Source organism: Pogoniulus pusillus, chromosome 22 (assembly GCF_015220805.1).
Source record: "Pogoniulus pusillus isolate bPogPus1 chromosome 22, bPogPus1.pri, whole genome shotgun sequence".
Taxonomy (NCBI): Eukaryota; Metazoa; Chordata; class Aves; order Piciformes; family Lybiidae; genus Pogoniulus; species Pogoniulus pusillus.
In genome coordinates this window covers 17009587-17027807 of record NC_087285.1, presented here as the reverse complement: position 1 = coordinate 17027807, position 18221 = coordinate 17009587, and the positions used below count along the sequence as shown (strand labels likewise).

Here is an 18221-nt window from a genome sequence, read left to right as displayed (position 1 = left end):
ATGCAGCTGAATGACACATTGATGTCTTCATGAGCTGAATTTGCTGGCTGAACTGAGATCACCAGCATTGGTGTGGGCTAGTACAGAAAGCTCTGAGTTCTTGGCAACTTTTGAAACTCTGTGTTGCAGAAGAATAATGGATTTAACTTGCTGCTAAATAGGAAAAAAAAGAATTTGATGGTACCTTGATTCTGCCAGTTTTTTTTTCCTGGTAGGAACTCATCTTACTCTGTTTCACTGGCAAATTAATCTGTTCATTGGGTTCTTGGGTAGAAGACAGACATTGCTTAGCTATTGCCTGCTTAATTATAGCCTGTAATTTTGACTGGCAGGGGAACGTGCTTTGAAAAGCAGCTGGAAATGTCTGTCAACTAGTTTAGAAACTAGGATAAAGAATTTCTGTCTCCTGCAGCAGCTTCTTGCTGTGCTGAACCTTGCCCACGCAGGAGGTTGGTGCAATGGATGGAGGGTGAAAGCAAGCAACCTTTGAACAGCCAGAAAGGAAATAGCTAAGCTGTGCCGCATCTACGTGCAGCAAATGCGAGGCTCTCCCTTCCAGCCTGAGTGCAAACACAAAGAGCTTCTGTGTAAGGCATTAATTGGGTTTCCTGTCTGCCAGAGTGTGTGTGAGGGTGCTTTTTTATTGTATTACCTGGAGATTCTTTTGGTGTGCTTGGTTTTTATGTGTGATTTTTGTAATTGGATGCTCAGTGTTTCAGTAAATTGTGTAAAACTCCGAATCGTGAAGGTAAATGCACTTTCAGTGACTTCTGAGGAGGAGAGGAGAAGTAACAATGAACACATTAAGTTGAAAGCTGTGAGCTGCAAAGAGAGAAATATTGAACATTAATGGCACTGTATGAAGTTAGAAGCCATTAAAATGGGCTGGAAAACAGTTTGTGCCGGCAGAAGCCGACGCTTTCAAGGCTACCTGCAGCACTACGGTATTTGCCTTTTATTCACACTCCATCTTTGTGCACAATGTTCTGCTGTTGGGTTGCTGTTCCTGCTCTGTCTCCTCTCAGTCACACTGGTGTTGTAGGGGACAAAGAGGATGACAAGACTCTCAAAACTTCTTGCCAGCAGCTGCTATTTCCTGGGAGTTTCATCTTCCCAGTGATAGAAGCAGAACAATTTTGCAGATTTTCAGTGTTTGCTGAGGAGCTGTGAGCCAGTGCCTGGTAAGTGAATACTAGAGGATGATAGACATGAGAAGTGAGTTAGTGAGCATCACCAGCTCAGCAGGCTTGCCCTTGGTTAGCTTGACTCCAGGAGTTGTTGCCAAAAGGGACTAGAAGAGGCGAGTGCTAGAGGGAAAAGAGAATGTGAGCTGTGAGGACTGCACTGAGGCTGGTGGCGTGATGTGCTGTTTGCAGACAAATTTACAGCTCTGGCTTTGACTGCAGCTCTCTCTTCAAAACTTTTAAATGTGCATAAAGTGCCATACAAAATAAGCAGCATTCTCCATTCAAAACAAGGAGTGCACCTTACAGAGCGGTTTAAATAACTGTCCCTTCAGAAATGTCTGTGCTACATGACTTGGGTGATTTACCTTACAATGGCTCAAAGCCAAGAGCATAATGAAATTGTGAGAAGAAAAAATTACTCCAGTACTTTTCCCCTTTTTGCTATCTGCTGATTTATTGGAAATGTTTTCCCTTCAGATAATCATCTCATTAACCCATGTGCTGCCAGTACCCTGAGAAGGAAAAGACAGGCAAAACAGAGGCAATGAAATGGTGTTCTGTAAGAGGGAGGAGAGTCAACAGTCTTAAGCATGGTTGCACTGCATGTTTGCAGTTTTGGATACAGGAGAGAAAAAAGCCCTGGCAGTCTCAAGCATGACTGTTACTCTGGGGAGCTGGAAGCTTAAAAGCCCAACAGATAGGAAATAAAAGTTTTGTGATGGCAGGTCTCGGCTCTCCTGACACAGGCTGTCGAAACCTTAGACTTACATTGTGATAATAATGAAATATTCCTCCCTGGTATTGATTCTGTGCCCAGCTTGGGATTGTCTGTGCAGCCTCTTTCTGCAGTTCAGGGACATGGGTTTAGATCATCATCACTAAATTTCATGAGTGGCTACATCCTGCTAGAGTCATGCAGGCACTTAACTGTAGTAGAGATGAGACAAAACAGAGAGACCAGCACCACGTTAATGTGGCCTTTGTGGTGCCTTATTCTTGTTATCTCGCAGAAAGCAAAGGGTAGAAGGAGGGGACCTCAGACCTGGCAGAGAGGCTTTGCTGTAACACACTTGCTTCCAGCTCCCAATACAAAAGCCAGGCTGCCTGCAATCGTTTTTTATAAGAGACAGAAAGTAAATTGCTGCTGTTGAACATTTTATTTGCATTTGCAGAATATTCATCCAAGGAGCAAAAGAAGCACCAAAGGCAGTGTGATGAGGGCTTGTTTTTTCCTAAGAAGCCAGTAGGAAATAATGCCAGAATCAGACACAGCAGAAGATTTTTGACAACATGGAAATTCCTCTTTGTGCATTGCCAGCTAACTCCAGCTCAGTGCAATTCCTCTCACCTTGAATCAACAACAACTCCTAGCACGGCTGCAGTGTCTTAATCAGTGACTATTCAGTACAGCTTCATCATTTGAAACTTTCCATTGTAGTGACAGGCTTGGTGTGGTGGCTAAAAAGCTCTTGTTTCTGTCCTTCTGGAAGATCAGAGACAATGGCAGAATTTCTGGCTACGGCCTTTGTTGGTTGATATGTCAAAGTATTTTTTTGGAGGGGGGGGGAAGATAAATTTGATGTAAAGAGTTGATGTTGCTCTGTTTCATTCTAAGTGTCTGAGTTTCTGGAGTATTTTCCTGAAGAGATATTAGGAACTGAAAGTCTTTTTTAGTTTATTAGTTTCAGGTAAGTTTAGCTACTGGAAGAAATGAGGTTGTGTCTGAAATATCAGGAGCATAGGTAGATAATGTTCTTTTTGAAGTGGAAGTTTAGTCTTACCAAATGGTTCAGGTCCACATTGTGCTCTGCTGGTTTCAGATACTGTTTTGTCCCTCCCTCACTGTCTGTGTGTACATGCATCAGCAGATGGAGACTGTATCCAAGGCACAGCAGTGGCAGATTTTATAGCTGCATCTATTTCTCACTGTCGTAAGACTGTACAGGCATCTGCTATTTGTTTCTGGTGGGCATTCAAAAGGGAAATTGAAAGATACAACAAACCAACCTCGCTTCAGGTTGTGAAAAGTACATAGGATAAAGAGAAGGTCGTGGCCACTCTTTCCTGTCTCAGTGTTTTAGGGTCCTGTGCTGCTTAGAGAATTCTATAACATTATACCTGTATTTGTTGTGTATTTTGCCCTTTTTTTTTGTGCCTAAGCTACAGCACAGATGGGTTTTAATGCATGAGAGGTCAGACTGATTTCATAGCTTTCTGCATGTATGTCAAAGTTAAGTGCTTGAGAACCTATAAAAATCTACACAAAGCAAGTCTCAGAACAGGAGCTGAAGCCTGCACAAATAGACTTCAAAAAGTCCTCCAGGAGGCTGTAAACTGCAAAAACTGAGACAAGAGCTGGCCAGTGCAGGAAAGAATTCAGACCATGTCTAGAATTTTCTTGGCAGGAGTCAAGGAATGATCTGTAGGTAGATATGGGATGAGAGCTGCATCAGCAGTTGTAGAAAGTTTGGCCAAAGAAGTGCTCCAACTGCAGGAGTCTTTGTCTTTGCAAAACTAAGGCAAAGCACTACTCACAGCCTAGCTGCCTTGGGCTTGCTAAGGAAAGTGAACTGCCAGGGGAGGAGCTCAGAGAAAGAAGTCAGGGCATCAGTGGCCATGCAAGTCAGCTGTCTTGATGTGATGGGATTCAGTAAAAAAGTTGTCTCCAAAAGATGCAATAACAAAGGTGTTCCCTAAAACGACACAGATGCACTCCTGGTGCTGCCTTTGAGGCTCATTTGTTTCAGCTTTCTGTCTTTGCACAAAAGGCATGGCTGAGAGGATAGAAAGGAGGAGGAGCTCTAAGAAGAGGTGACTTGAGGAGCTCATCTTCAGCAGCAGTGAGAATGTTTCTTCTGGCAAAGCAACTCTGTTCTTAAGGTTTTGGATAAGTGCTTGAGGTGTCCTTTGGAGCTGGTTATAAATCTGAGGCCATTTGGGATGAGAGAAGTAGCAGCCTCTGTACAGTTATCAGGGACTCCTTGGGAAGTGGTCTCCACATACAGATAAGGAGTATTATTATGTTGACAGTGTGACTACTTGCAAAGCTTCCTGAGCTAGGACTCACTGATCAAAATAGTCAATGTAGGTTGAGTAGGTTCTGAAACAGTGTAGGATTTGTCACAAAATAAGAGTGTTTTCCTTGCATAAGAGAGTGGCAGCTCTCAGGAGAGTGACAATAGAGTCTTGTAAATATGTGTTGTGCCTCGAAGTTGTGTTGGAAGGGAAATGAAAAAGGTTTTTTTCCATAACCTTGCCAATTAGAAGTGATAAATATTTGCATTTGTGGATGCCCTGAGATCCTTGCTCTGAAAAAAAAAATAAGGAAAGACAGAAGAACACTGAAAGAGTTGGGGCTGTGCAGTCTGGAGAAGAGGAGGCTCCCAGGTGACCTTCTGGTGGCCTTCCAGTATCTGAAGGGGGCCTACAAAAAAGATGAGGAGGGACTTTTTTGGCTATCAGGGAGTGACAGGACTGGGGAGAAAGGAGCAAAGCTGGAGGTGGGAAGGAAGATGGTCAGCATGAGAGTGGTGAGAGGCTGGAATGGGTTGCCCAGGGAGGTGGTTGAGGCCCCATCCGTGGAGGTGTTTAAGGCCAGGCTGGATGAGGCTGTGGCCAGCCTGATCTAGGCTAGGGTGTCCCTGGGCATGGCAGGGGGCTTGGAAGTAGATGCTCCTTGTGGTCCCTTCCAACCCTGACTGATTCTATGATTCTATTCTGAATTTGATACTTGCTAAAAAAAAAAAAGCAAACCTGAGGCTGAGGCACAAATTCTAACTTAACCTTTCTGGTAGTGTTTTATTTGACTTTTTTTTCCTGCTACTTCCACTGATGCCTGGTAGATGGCATTAGCGTGTAGCAAATTTCTGCAGTCCTTTTCTTGTTGGAGGGGCCTGATTTTTCATCCATTTTACAGACAGTAATGCTGTCTTATTCAGGCTAAAGCATCTTTAAAGTATTATTTTTTTATCAGTGTTTCAGTTATGTTTTGACTAAATGCTTGTATCATTCCACATGCCTCTTTTCCTCCTCCTTTTGCCATCTAATTATTATTTCTTCTAGAGGACATCAATCATTGAGAAAGAAACCAAACTTGGTGTCTTCAGCTGACTCTGGATTTAGAAGCTCTGTTGTATTGTGTGTTGTTTATATGCAGTGCCATATTTACTTTGTATTCTTCAGGCTTAAAAATGGGAACAGCAGTCAGAAGGAAGAAGAAAAATTTCTCACACAGAGAGAAAAGAAGATCAGATACTCAGAGCAGTAAATAAAGATGCTTATATATAGGGTTGAAGATACATTGAACCACTCTGGGGAGACAGCAGAAAGAAGCTCCATAAACATCTTTTGGCTCTTTTAGTACACATAAGCATTTTTAGTTAACTTTTTGCACTCACAGGAAAACTAATAAGACTACCATGACACAAAGGGCCATTTTGCATAGGAAAGCAGACAATTGTTTATCACTTCCTAGGCATTCTTTTTCTGAATCCAAACATGATTGGATCCAGAAGTAAACTATGCCAACAGGGTTTATGAGTCTACCTGTGGCTTTGGCTTCATTGGTGCTCCCTAATTAAGACATTTTTGTGCTGAAATGTACATATTCATCCTTGCTTTCAATTTCAAGAAGCAGCTAACGTTTTGAGCAAATGCTTTGGCTAAACGCTGGTTGGAAGATATTTGGAGCAGTGAGCCCTGAGACTACTACTATTTCCCCCCTCCCTTTCCTACTATTTCCTTCCCACCATGGAAATGTAACTTGTGAATGAGAATGTGGGGCAGGCTGTGGATGCAGTCTACATGGACTGCAAAGCTTTTGACACTGTCTGCCACAACAAGCTCCTGGTACAGCTGGCAGCTTGTGGTTTGGACAGATTCAATCTGATATGGGTCAAGAACTGGCTGGAGGGCTGGGGCCAGAGAGTGGTGGTGCCATATCCAGTTGCCAGCTGTCACTAGTGGTGTCCCCCAGGGATCAGTGCTGAGCCCAGTCCTGTTCAGTATCTTTATTGATGATTTGGACAAGGGGATTGAGTCCAGCATCAGTATGTTTGCAGATAACACCAAGGTAGGAGCAGGTGTGGATCTGTTGGAAGGTAGGAGAGCCCTGCATAGGAACCCTGACAGGCTGGATGGGTGGGCAGAGGCCAATGGGATGAGATTTAACAAAGCCAAGTGCAGGGTTCTGCACTTTGGCCACAACAACCCCAAGCAGAGCTGCAGGCTGGGGACAAGAGTGGCTGAGAGCAGCCAGGCAGAGAAGGACCTGGGGGTGCTGGTAGATAGTAGCTGAAGATGAGCCAGCAGTGTGCCCAGGTGGCCAAGAGAGCCAATGGCATCCTGGCCTGCATCAGGAACAGTGTGGCCAGCAGGACAAGGGAGGTTATTCCTGCCCTCTACTCAGCACTGGTCAGGCCACACCTTGAGTGCTGTGTCCAGTTCTAGGCTCCTCAAATCAAGAGAGATGTTGAAGTACTGGAAGGTGTCCAGAGATGGGCAACAAAGCTGGTGAGGGGCCTGGAGCACAGCCCTGTGAGGAGAGGCTGAGGGAGCTGGGGGTGTGCAGCTTGCAGAAGAGAAGGCTCAGGGATGACCTCCTCCTCCTTGCTGTCTACAACTACCTGAAGGGAGGCTGTAGCCAGGTGGGGTTGGTCTCTTCTGCCAGGCAAGCAGCAACAGAACAAAGGGACAGAGTCTCAAGCTGTGCTGGAGGAGGTCTAGGCTGGCTGTTAGGAGGAAGTTGTTGGCAGAGAGAGTGATTGGCATTGGAATGGGCTGCCCAGGGAGGTGGTGGAGTTACCATCTCTGGAGGTGTTCAAGCAAAGCCTGGCTGAGGCACTTAGTGCCATGGTCTAGTTGATTGTCTAGGGCTGAGTGCTAGGTTAGACTGGATGATCTTGGAGGTCCCTTCCAACCTGCTTGATTCCATGCTTCTACTCATAAATAACCAGGCTTCCAAGAAGAATCACCAGTGCCATAAGTGTTTTCTTCTCAGAACAAGCCAAAGCCCATGATTCTCCAAGCTTTGCATAACATTAGCAGAAGGGGAAACTGAAGTGATAGGGAACTATTTTGTGGTCAAAGTAATGACCTCAAATAATCCTCAAGAGGTACTTGTTTATGAAGACCATCCTTGCCAGATCAGATGTGCTGTGTAGCAAAGGGCTGCAAAATGAGAGAGGTATCTTTGAGATTAATTTTCTGTAAAGAGCATACAGATGCAAAACATGCTAAGCACCAGGTTTTATTGAATCCTTCTAATTATGAGCAAAGGATCAGCATAATTTTCCTGCATTTTCAACCACATATTCTCGAGAAGGAAGTATTTAAGATAATTATAAAGAAATGCCAGCACATAATTGTGACAGATTTTATGTTTAAGTATTTCTTGGGTTCATCCTTATATAAAAATGCAAATAATTTAGGGTAGACAGGGCTGAAATCTCTCAAGGGCCTGATGTAAAAGGTGTTATCATGGTGCAAAACTGTTGGCCCTTACTCTCTAGGCGTGGTCCCAGCCTTCATGCCTGGACTGACTGTTAACACCTTGTGATGTGTCTTGCAGATAGACAGTTTGGCCCTCACTCTCACAGCTTTAAGGCCTGAAGGAGATCACATGGGCAACCTGAGTTACTTTTGAAAGTAGATAAAATGATGGAGAATGCAGAAGGCTGATGGGCTTCTGGTGCTTATTTAAAGAGTCAGCAAAGCAGGTTTTTATTGAGATATTCTGCTCATAGGTTACTCCAGTTTCTGCTCAGGGGTTACTCCAGTTGTCTGGGGATAGAATTGCATGTAATTTGGGTTATATCAAATGCTCATGTAAGCACCTATTACAGAAAGGATTTAAAACATGATGTGCTCAAGTATTTGCATGAGTGGGGGCCTGCTCCCTGCTTGGTGCATCTCCTGATGCAGGAGCCTCTGGTTCCACCTCCGACAGCACAGGGCAGCAGTGGATCTCAACCAGAGCTACGCTGTTTTTAGGATCAAAGAATCAGTCAGGGTTGGAAGGGACCACAAAGATCATCTAGTTCCAACACCCCTGCCATGGGCAGGGGCACCCTACCCTAGATCAGGCTGCACACAGCCTCATCCAGCCTGGCCTTAAACACCTCCAGGGACGAGGCTTCAGCCACCTCCCTGGGCAACCCATTCCAGGCTTTCACCACTCTCATGCTGAAGAACTTCCTCCTCACATCCAGTCTGAACCAACCCAGACTGAACAGCCCTAAGTCTTTCAGTCTGTTCTCATATGAGAGGTGCTCCAGCCCACTGATCATCCTTGTGGGCCTTCTCTGGACATGCTCCAGCCTGTCCACATCCCTCTTGGAACAGGGGCTCCAGAACTGGATGCGGTACTCCAGATGAGGTCTCACCAGAGCGGAGCAGAGGGGGAGAATCACCTCCCTCGACCTGCTGGCCACACTTCTCCTGATGCAGCCCAGGTGGTCATCTGCTCCTTGGCAAGAGGAAAGGATTACTCAACCTTTCTAAGATTAATGTGGCAAAATGTCCTTTTCCCCAGTGCTGAGACAAGTTCAGGCTTCATTGCACCACCAAAGAATCAATGGGCCCTGACTTTGGCGTGGCAACAATCTCTTATCGTAAGGCTCTCAGAAATCCTTTACTGATGCGTGAGGTTTAAGTATTACTTAAAGATTTACTGCTGACTGCATTGCAGTGAATGAGGAGATGTAACACATGTCTTGTGCTAACCACCTTTCCTTTTTAAATAGCTTCTAAAACATGTTGGTTTGGAGAGCACGTGGCTGAGAGATGTCTCAAGCACTCCTTGCAAGCAAAATACACAGCCAGCTTGAGTGTACAGCAGACCAGGACAGTGTGTGGGTGTATTTCTGTCCTTTTGCCTGCAACAACCTGTAACTTTCAGCATAAAGGTGTCATTTCTCTTAGCAAGACAGCAGCAGGGCTTCTGAAACCTATCAAAGGAAGATTGACTGATTTCACACGGGGATCACCATCTGTCTGAAATGTGTGCCGACCTGCTGTAGCACCACAACATTTACTTCACTTCCAAGGCTAGCAGATGGAGGTGCCCTTGCTGGAGTTTCTCTGAATCTCCCCACTTTGTTGTTTTCCTTCTCTCTCCTGTTCCCTCTTTATGGTGGTCTTCTATTATTATTTGCAGGCAGGTTGTCTTACAGCTGTTATTGCACCTTTGCTTGGCCTCTGTCATATCTTACACAAGTACCAAAATACTGCTAGTTGTGGACTGCTCTCCAGTATAAAAATAGCTCATTGTTGTAATGCAGAGCATTAAAATACATGGGCTGTAGCTGGGCTGTTTCTTGCACTTTCTGGACAGGCCTGTTAACCTTTGAGAGATTTGCTGTGGGGTTCCAGCTGTAGAATAATAAAAACAAGTAAGTGAAAGGGAGCCCTACTGAAATAGAGGAAGTTTATGTGTTGGGATGATAAACACATAAACCTCTGGGACTGTTCCAGACCCTGCTCCCAGCAGCATCCCCTGCAAACACACATTCCCCCCACTGGCTCTCCTTTGAAGCCTCACTGCTTGCATGATTTAGGTTAAAAGAAGTGCAGCTGGCCTCGCTGTTGCATTGCAGGGAGATCAGTTCAACCTCTGTGTGGCAGTAGGGATGGAAACTTCTCTAACACGGTGCTAAGTTGCTCCTGATTTTCTATGATGATGATAAATAGCTGAAGGGGTGAAAGGGGGAGGCTGTGCTCAGCAGTGCTAATGCAAATGAAGCACGGTGCTGCTTCCTACAAGGGGGCAGATGCTCCTTTGCTAGAGCAGCATGCTGAGAGACACTTAACTTCTGGCCTTTTCAGATAGGAGCTGTTGCTGCAGAATTCACATCTAACCCCACTGTAACAATATATTACTTGTTACTTTAATATCACTCCACTTAAATATACATACACGCTTCCACACGTCGTTGAGAATAAATGATGTGTTGATTTACCTCGTGCTGATCTTCTGCAAGGTAGGGACTTCAAAAATCACTAAGCCCCTTTTTTAAGTCGTCTTTGCATTTGGAAGCAGGTTTTGAGGGAGAGGGATTGAATTCTTCGCTTGGTGTATTTCCTGCTGTAGTGGAGGGAAAGTTTACTTCCAGCTTCAGTATGCCCCCAGTCCACAGACCCTGGGAGGACAGAACATGTCTGAACAAGGGGACACAGTCTCAAGTTGTGCCAAGGAAGGTCTAGGCTGGATGTTAGGAGGAAGTTCCTGGCAGAGAGAGTGATTGGCATTGGAATGGGCTGCCCAGGGAGGTGGTGGAGTCACCATCCTGGAGGTGTTCAAGCAAAGACTGGCTGAGGCACTTAGTGCCATGGTCTGGTTGACTGGCTAGGGCTGGGGGATAGACTGGACTGGATGATCTTGGAGGTCTCTTTCAACCTGGCTGATTCTATGATTCTGTGAATGATGAGAGTAGTGCAGTGGGACAGAAAGGCACATGGAAAAAAAAAACAAAATAAAGTAAGGAAGTTTTAATTCTCAGATAGTGATTTTTGGAGTGTTAAACTGTGGTTGTAACTATATCTGTGAGTCAGAGAGAACATGAAAACTGTGTTACACTTTGAGAAGCATCCTCGCAAACATGTCATCATTTTGGGGCAAAAGTGAGCAGATAGAGTCCCTTGCAATTTAGAAGAGAACAGCTCTCTTACCTTCCCAACAGCTGCTTTGCCCTAAAAGGAAGCGTAGATACAAGACACAAAGCATCTCTCTGTCTCTCTCTCTCCTTTACTCTCCTTTCCCTCAGTCCCTTTGTGATTCTTGTTGGACAGTATCAGAAAATCTAGGACCATATTTTTAGCCTGAGAGAATGGAGAATTTAGGGCAGAAATAATGTTAACATTAATCATATCACTGATGAAATTTCACTCCAAAATAGTGAATGAGACAAGGCTTTCCCCATGTCCTACTAACCAAAAAAAATCTCCTTGCTGCCAAACCATAGGCTACGTTCAGATGCTTGGAGAGGGAGCCTCACAATAAGCCATTCCTTTTTCTACTGTAGAAGCTAACATTGCAAGAGGGATGTCATTCCATTCCTCCACTCTGCAGGAAAGATTTCTGCAGTATGGTGCTGCTGCAGGCTGCTGGGGTCACTGTGCTCACAGCTAATCCAAGTCTGCAATTACAAGGTTATGGGATAAAAAGGTGGTGCCAAGAACTGAATTGTATGTTGACTCTCCACTCCACAAAGGAAGGGATGAGACACTTGTTTTTATCTTCCCTACTCTTGTGGGGCCAAATATTTTTACAGTCAACCTTGGCATGACTCTTCAGAAGAGGCTGCAGCCCTCTCTGGTGCTGCAGTGAGGACTAAGCCTTACCAGCTGCTGAACTAGATAAATATTTAGACAAAGGGCAGCAGAGCAAGTACAAGTGGTCTCTTCATCTTTGCAGCCCTTACATAAGGGCTGCAGGATATTGCAGCCCTTACTGCTGCAGTTGAACACGGGGAAAAAAACCCTAGCCTGGACTCTGAGACACTGGTTAAGTATGAGAAAGCAGAAGGCATCCTCTCCAAGAGAGGCAACAGCTACAGTGATAAAGGGATTTCCCAATTAAGTGACTTTTTACCCTTTGTGACATCCTGCCAATAACTGGAGCAGGGATGCTGAGATGGAAAGGCCCTTGGGTATATCTCTGTAAATAGATCTGAGTCTAGAATTTTTGCACAATGAAGTAAATATCCAGACACTGGTTTCCTTCTCTCTGGCTTAGCCATTCTATGGAATCTCCGTGTGGTTTAATGTTCTTATCAATTTGCTCTTTAAACCTTCCTCCTCACTCTTTGTTGAAACTCAGAACACGTGAGGGACATGTGCATATGTGCATCTGTATATAAGCATAATCATTACTCTGCCACATCTCCAACTACCTGCATGCTGTTATGAGCTGCTTTGTGAACAGCATGCATCTTACAACCTCTTGTAGGATATAAGCAGAGCTAAGGAATTTGGGCAAAAAGCATTCATCAGTTTGATTCCCAGAGCTGCTATCTCCTTGCTTCTTATTCTAGAGTGAATGTTGTGCATCAGTTTTTAAAATCAGAATGGCTTAGGTTGGGAAGGATCTTTAAAGGTCATAAGCCAAATTGCCCTGCTGTGAGCAGGGACATCCTTCTGTCAGATCAGGTCCAATCTGACCTTGGACATTGGGCTGCAGGGCTTCTGTCACCTCTCTGGGCAGGCTGGGTCAGTGTCTCACCTCCCCTCATTGTGGAAAAAAACCCAGGATTTCTTAAATCTAATCTCATCTCTCTATACCCAGTTTTGTATCAGTTTCCATGTCTTGTTTTGGCTTGATGGCAACTAGCTAATGCCATGGGAAGAGGGCAAGAGTTCTCCTTTGGATCAGATATTATGTATGAAGGTCACTGCTGCTCATCTCGGGAAACTCACAGGAACATGCAAAAGTCCTGCTGTCCAGAATGTCACACCACACACAGCTCATTAAAACAGAGGGCAGTGTCCAATACTGCTCATGGACTGACAGTCTGCCTTGTTAGTGTTCAGCAAGAGTCCTCCTAATGGCTTTGTCAAGATACAGATATGCTGCCTACGAAAACTGTTCGGTGGAGCCGAACTCGGGTGCATTGGTGGTGTTAAACTTTGTGATATAATAGGATATCTGAGTGTAAGAACAAGCAGAGCTGCTTTCTTGACAGAGTAAAAGTAGCTGGGAGCACAGAGGGAAGGACTGTGATAAGCACAGACTGCTGAGCAGCTCTGCTTGACCAGCAACCATGCTCTGTGTTAAATGTAAGCAGCAAGGCATAGCCATGCTCCAAAAATCCCCACCACGATAGACCTGTCAGAGAAACTTGAAACTTTTCCCCCTAAAGATGATTATTGCAGGCTGAGGTGAAGATTTGTCTGTGCTGGGGCATATATCTAACCAAAGCTTAGTGAGCAGCTGTATGAGAACGAAGGGTAAGGCTGCTCAGATAAGAGTAATAAATTTGGATACTGTTAAGACTTTAATAGAAGCATAATTATTGGCCTGGCCAACTGCACATTTGCTCTTCTATCTGTATGAAATTAATCTTCACAGCTATTTTTTTTTTTTCTTGCTTGCATTTCTTATACCAGAGGGGTAGAAGCCAGGGAAGCGGCACACTTTGGCACGGTCACGCTCCTCCTGCTTCCTTGTGATGCTGCAAATGGAGAAGCTCTGTTGTTTTTAGATGAAGACATTTCTGATTATTGATAAATAACTTCTGGATGGGGAGTATGACACATGCTGACTTGGAAGAACAGGGCTCTGTAATAGTAATATTGCCTCCAAATTACAGCCCACGTAGTTTGAGAATGATTCAGGATAATTACCTTAATGTTGCTGGAGAAATGAAAAGGAACACTTTCCATTTTACCTATTAACAAGCTCTACTGGCCTTCAATTATTCCTGTGAAGAGCCTGCAAATGGCTGAGATGATCAGAATAATTGCAAGGCAGTGGTTGGGGGTGGGGAGAGGGCTGGATGAGGCCCTGGCAGTGGCTCTTTGGACAACAGGTAAACACTGCTGCAGCTTTTGTGGGAGAAGCAGCATGGCACAGAGCTTTCTGATTAGGTGCACTGCAGTCTGCAAATGGGCTCAGGGAGTCTGCAGGTCTTGGACCCTAAGAAAAAAAAACAGCCATTAGGAGAGGTTGCTCTCAGTGCAGGTGTCAGCAACATTAAGCATGAGCCTGCTGTTGTTGTGACACACTGGATACTCGAATTTCCATTCTCCACTCTCCCTTTTCTACAGCTCTCCTAAGTCTGTGCAGTGGAAGATCTCTGCCTTTGATGATGACTTTTTGCCATTTAGATGCTTGTCTCATAGTAGCAGCAGAGAAGCAGATGCTACTGAACCCCGGATTGTGAGCAGCAGCTCTCCAGGTCTGGCTTCTCATAAATCTCAGTCCTTCACCTGAACTGGCCTTGTGTTTTCAGCCTTGGGCAAGTGACACTGAATGCTGTTCTCCTGTTCCCCAGCTCACCTGGACATTTACTGTGGCACCAGGGCTTTTTACAGTGTTTCCCTTGGTTCGTTTACTCTATCACTTTGTTTGCTAACTCAGATGAATAGAAGGGCCAAAATTTAGCACTTGGATCTAAATAGCTTAGTCTTGTGTGAAGCAAGGTTTCCCCTTCAGGGTCATCTCTGCTGTTACTGGAGTTCAGAGCAACCTGGAAAGCCTGTCTGCAAGAGCAGGGCCAGAGTAGCATTAGCTCTGCCCCTCTTTGTCTTTAGCTTCCAAGAATTAGAAGATTGTGCATCTCATAACCAGTCCTATATTTATAGCTTCTTGCTGAGATGTAGCTGTGTTTATCTGCTCTAAAGAAACTAGAGCAGTGGGTGAGGATGTAGGCGCTGCAGGTCTGGCTGCTCCCAGTGCACAGTTGCATGCTCAGTCAGTTACTCTCCAGGCACAGTCACAACAGGCTTCTTACAGCTGAACACACACACACACACGAGTGCTTTTTCATTTTCTCCCATTTCCTTTTCACTTGTCCAACAAGCCCATCTCAGCCCTCTGTGTGATTACCTGATGACCTGTGTGCCTTCATTCATTCGCAGCTGCAGCGCTTAAATAGGATTTTGCTCCCTACCATCAAATCAGGCCTTCCCTTCCTGCACACACACACACACACACACACACACACAGAGATGGGGTTTCTCCCTCTGGTGAAGCATTCCTCTCCTACAGCTACTGCCACTAGCTAGATGTATTTGGGGAACTCACACCTCCCCTCTCTTTATGTTGCCCTCCATCCTCTCTGGATGCTCAGGGCTCAGCAAATCCATCAAGAATGCCAATAGCTGCCTTCTGATCTGAGAGAGTTAATTTTACAACCCCAAAACTACCTTAGTTCTGCAGTTAAGGATGTGACACTCATATGAGGCTTGGCTTCTCCCTTTCCTCACAGCTGTGCATGAGATTTGTTAGAAGAGTCCAAGGCTGAGGGTGATTTAAGATGATAATAATTAGGCTGATGGTTTTGTTCAGCCAAGACTAAAAAACTATTGTGGCATTTATATTTATTCTGATGTGATATTTCAAAACATTTAATGGATTAAAAAGAAAATCACTGGAGAGAAAGCTCAAACAAGAGGATTGCTTAATTATCTCGTTCAGATATTAAAATCTGACTTCTTCCTCCACTCCAGGTGCACACACAGCTGCATTTACATGCTGCCTCTTTCTGCATATCTGTTTTGCCATGATTTTCTTAGGAAGATTTGGGGATGTTTGAGCAGGTTCCTGGAAATCTACATGGCATGAAAACCCCAAGTCTGATTTTCTATGTGAGCAGATATTATCAGTGAAAGGGAATTAACTGGGAATATCGTTAATAGTAAATATGAAATAATCTTCAACTGCTAGAAAATGCCAAAATGAAGCACAGAATGGTAGGGGTTGGAGCAGACCTCTTGGCCAGTAGGACAAGGGAGGTTATTCTTCTCCTGTACTCGGCACTGGTCAGGCTACACCTTGAGTGCTGTGTCCAGTTCTGGGTTCCTCAATTCAAGAGAGATGTTGAGGTGCTGCAATGTGTCCAGAGAAGGGTGATGAAGCTGGTGAGAGGCCTGGAGCACAGCCCTGTGAGGAGACACTGAGGGAGCTGGGGGTGTGCAGCCTGGAGAAGAGGAGGCTCAGGGGTGACCTCATTGCTGTCTATGACTATCTGAAGGGAGGCTGCAGCCAGGTGGGGGTTGTTCTCTTCTGCCAGGCAAGCAGCAACAGAACAAGAGGACACAGTCTCAAGTTGTGCCAAGGGAGGTCAAGGCTGATGTTAGGAGGAAGTTGTTGGCAGACAGAGTGATTGGCATTGGAATCGGCTGCCTAGGGAGGTGGTGGAGTCACTGTCCCTGGAGGTGTTCAAGCAAAGCCTGGCTGAGGCACTTAGTGCCATGGTCTAATTGATAGGACAGGGCTGGGTGCTAGGTTGGAGTGGATGATCTTGGAGGTCTCTTCTTGATTCTATGATTCTATGACATCATCTAGTCCAACCTCCCTGATTATGCAGTTATGCCTGGATGAGTCTCCTTGTTGTCTTTGTAGCTTGCTGTTGGACTCTCTCTCTGTCTTTCTTGAACTGGAGAGCCCAACACTGGATGCAGTACTCCAGATGAGGCCTTGAAAGGGCAGAGTACAAGGGAAAGAAAAACTCCAATGACTTGCTGGTTAATTATTTTTTTTTGTGCATAATTAAGGACAGGTATAAATGGCAAAGAGGAAACTTTTCTTCCTGCCTTTTGTAGGTCTCTCATGTTTTCTGGTGTAGAAAGTCATGGAACCAGGTGGAGTGGATCTTCTGCAAGAAATGGAAGTCCCTACATGTTGCAGTCACCAGCTGCAATGATTCTAGAGCTCTCAAAGGGAGTTAATTTGATTTTATCTTCCCAAAGAGCTCAGTAAGGTTGATTTTTTTTTTTTTGATCCTCATAACCCTGCCAGTACTGAGAAATAACAGCAGTTACATTGATAGTTGTGTTGACATCAAGTTAAGTTTTACACTTGCAAGGTTCATATATTTTTGGTAGCACAAGTGGTATTACAAATGGTAGCTCGATAGCAGAAAAGTAGAACAGTCCCTGAGCCACAATTCTGATGCCTGGAGCACCTTTAAACCCCATGCTCAAGTGAGAAAGATGAAAACAACCTAGCCAAAGTGGCTTAGCTTGGAGGAGCATTTTATATATTACTTGATGACAAAACAGTTAGTCATTACTGCAGTTTACAGTAAGATAGCCTTAAGTTATCAATGAGGTTGGTGTGATGCCTGGCAGATTTAATGTAAATATTTATAGACTTGGCCTACTAATTATGCCAGTGGAAAAAATGCAGTATTAATGCTGTCACCTCTCCATGTCTCTACCTGCCAGCATGCTGCTAGCTCGCATAAATACTCTGAAAATAGAAAGTATGGCACATAAACAGAAGAGATCATTTACATTTTTAATAAGGGATTAAGTTATCTCCAGCAGTGCTTTGCAGCATGTGGCCCACAGATGTATAGACTATTCCCAAGGGAACTGGGAAAGATGAGAGAAAAGAGAGTTTTGTGTAGGGTTCATGGAAATCTCCCTCTCTGAAACTGTTACCTCCTTAGACAAATAATTAGGGGTTCACATGGACGAACGTTTGAAAGCCAACGAGTTACCACAACAACCCCAAGCAGCGCTACAGGCTGGGGACAGAGTGGCTGAGAGCAGCCAGGAAGAAAGGGAGCTGGGGGTACTGGTGGATAGTAGCTGAAGATGAGGCAGCAGTGTGCCCAGGTGGCCAAGAGAGCCAGTGGCATCCTGGTCTGTATCAGGAACAGTGTGGCCAGTAGGACAAGGGAGATTGTTCTGCCTCTGTACTCAGCACTGGTCAGGCCACACCTTGAGTGCTGTGTCCAGTTCTGGGCTCCTCAATTCAAGAGAGATGTTGGGGTACTGGAAGGTGTCAAGAGAAGGGCAACAGAGCTGGTGAAGGGCCTGGAGCACAAACCCTATGAGGAGAGGCTGAGGGAGCTGGGGTTGTTTAGCCTGGAGAAGAGGAGGTTTAGGGGTGACCTCATTGCTGTCTACAACTCCCTGAAGGGAGGCTGTAGGCAGGTGGGATTGGTCTCTTCTGCCAGGCAAGCAGCAACAGAACAAGGGGACACAGTCCTAAGTTGTGCCAGGGGAGGTATAGGCTGGATGTTAGGAGGAAGTTGTTGGCAGAGAGATTGGCATTGGAATGGGCTGCCCAGGGAGGTGGTGGAGTCGCTGTCCCTGAAGGTGTTCAGGAAAAGCCTGGCTGAGGCACTTAGTGCCATGGTCTGGTTGACTGGATAGGGCTGGATGCTAGGTTGGAGTGGATGATCTTGGAGGTCTCTTCTAACCTGTTTGATTCTATGATTCTGTGATTCTATGTAAAGAGCTGACTGATTGCAAAGTACTGCACTGCCATGTGGGAAATGATTTTGGCCCTGCCTGAGCCAGGCTCCTGTAAGAAGTCCTGGACTACACAGCCTTGAAACATGTGCTTGCCTCAAAACACATTGT

At 45.1% G+C, this 18221-nt stretch overlaps 1 protein-coding gene across 15 annotated transcripts in view; it reads left to right on the top strand.

Annotated features, from left to right (window-relative positions):
* SGCD (sarcoglycan delta) overlaps positions 1-18221 on the top strand; it is a 681477-nt gene that overhangs the window by 458564 nt on the left and 204692 nt on the right. The window lies entirely within an intron of this gene.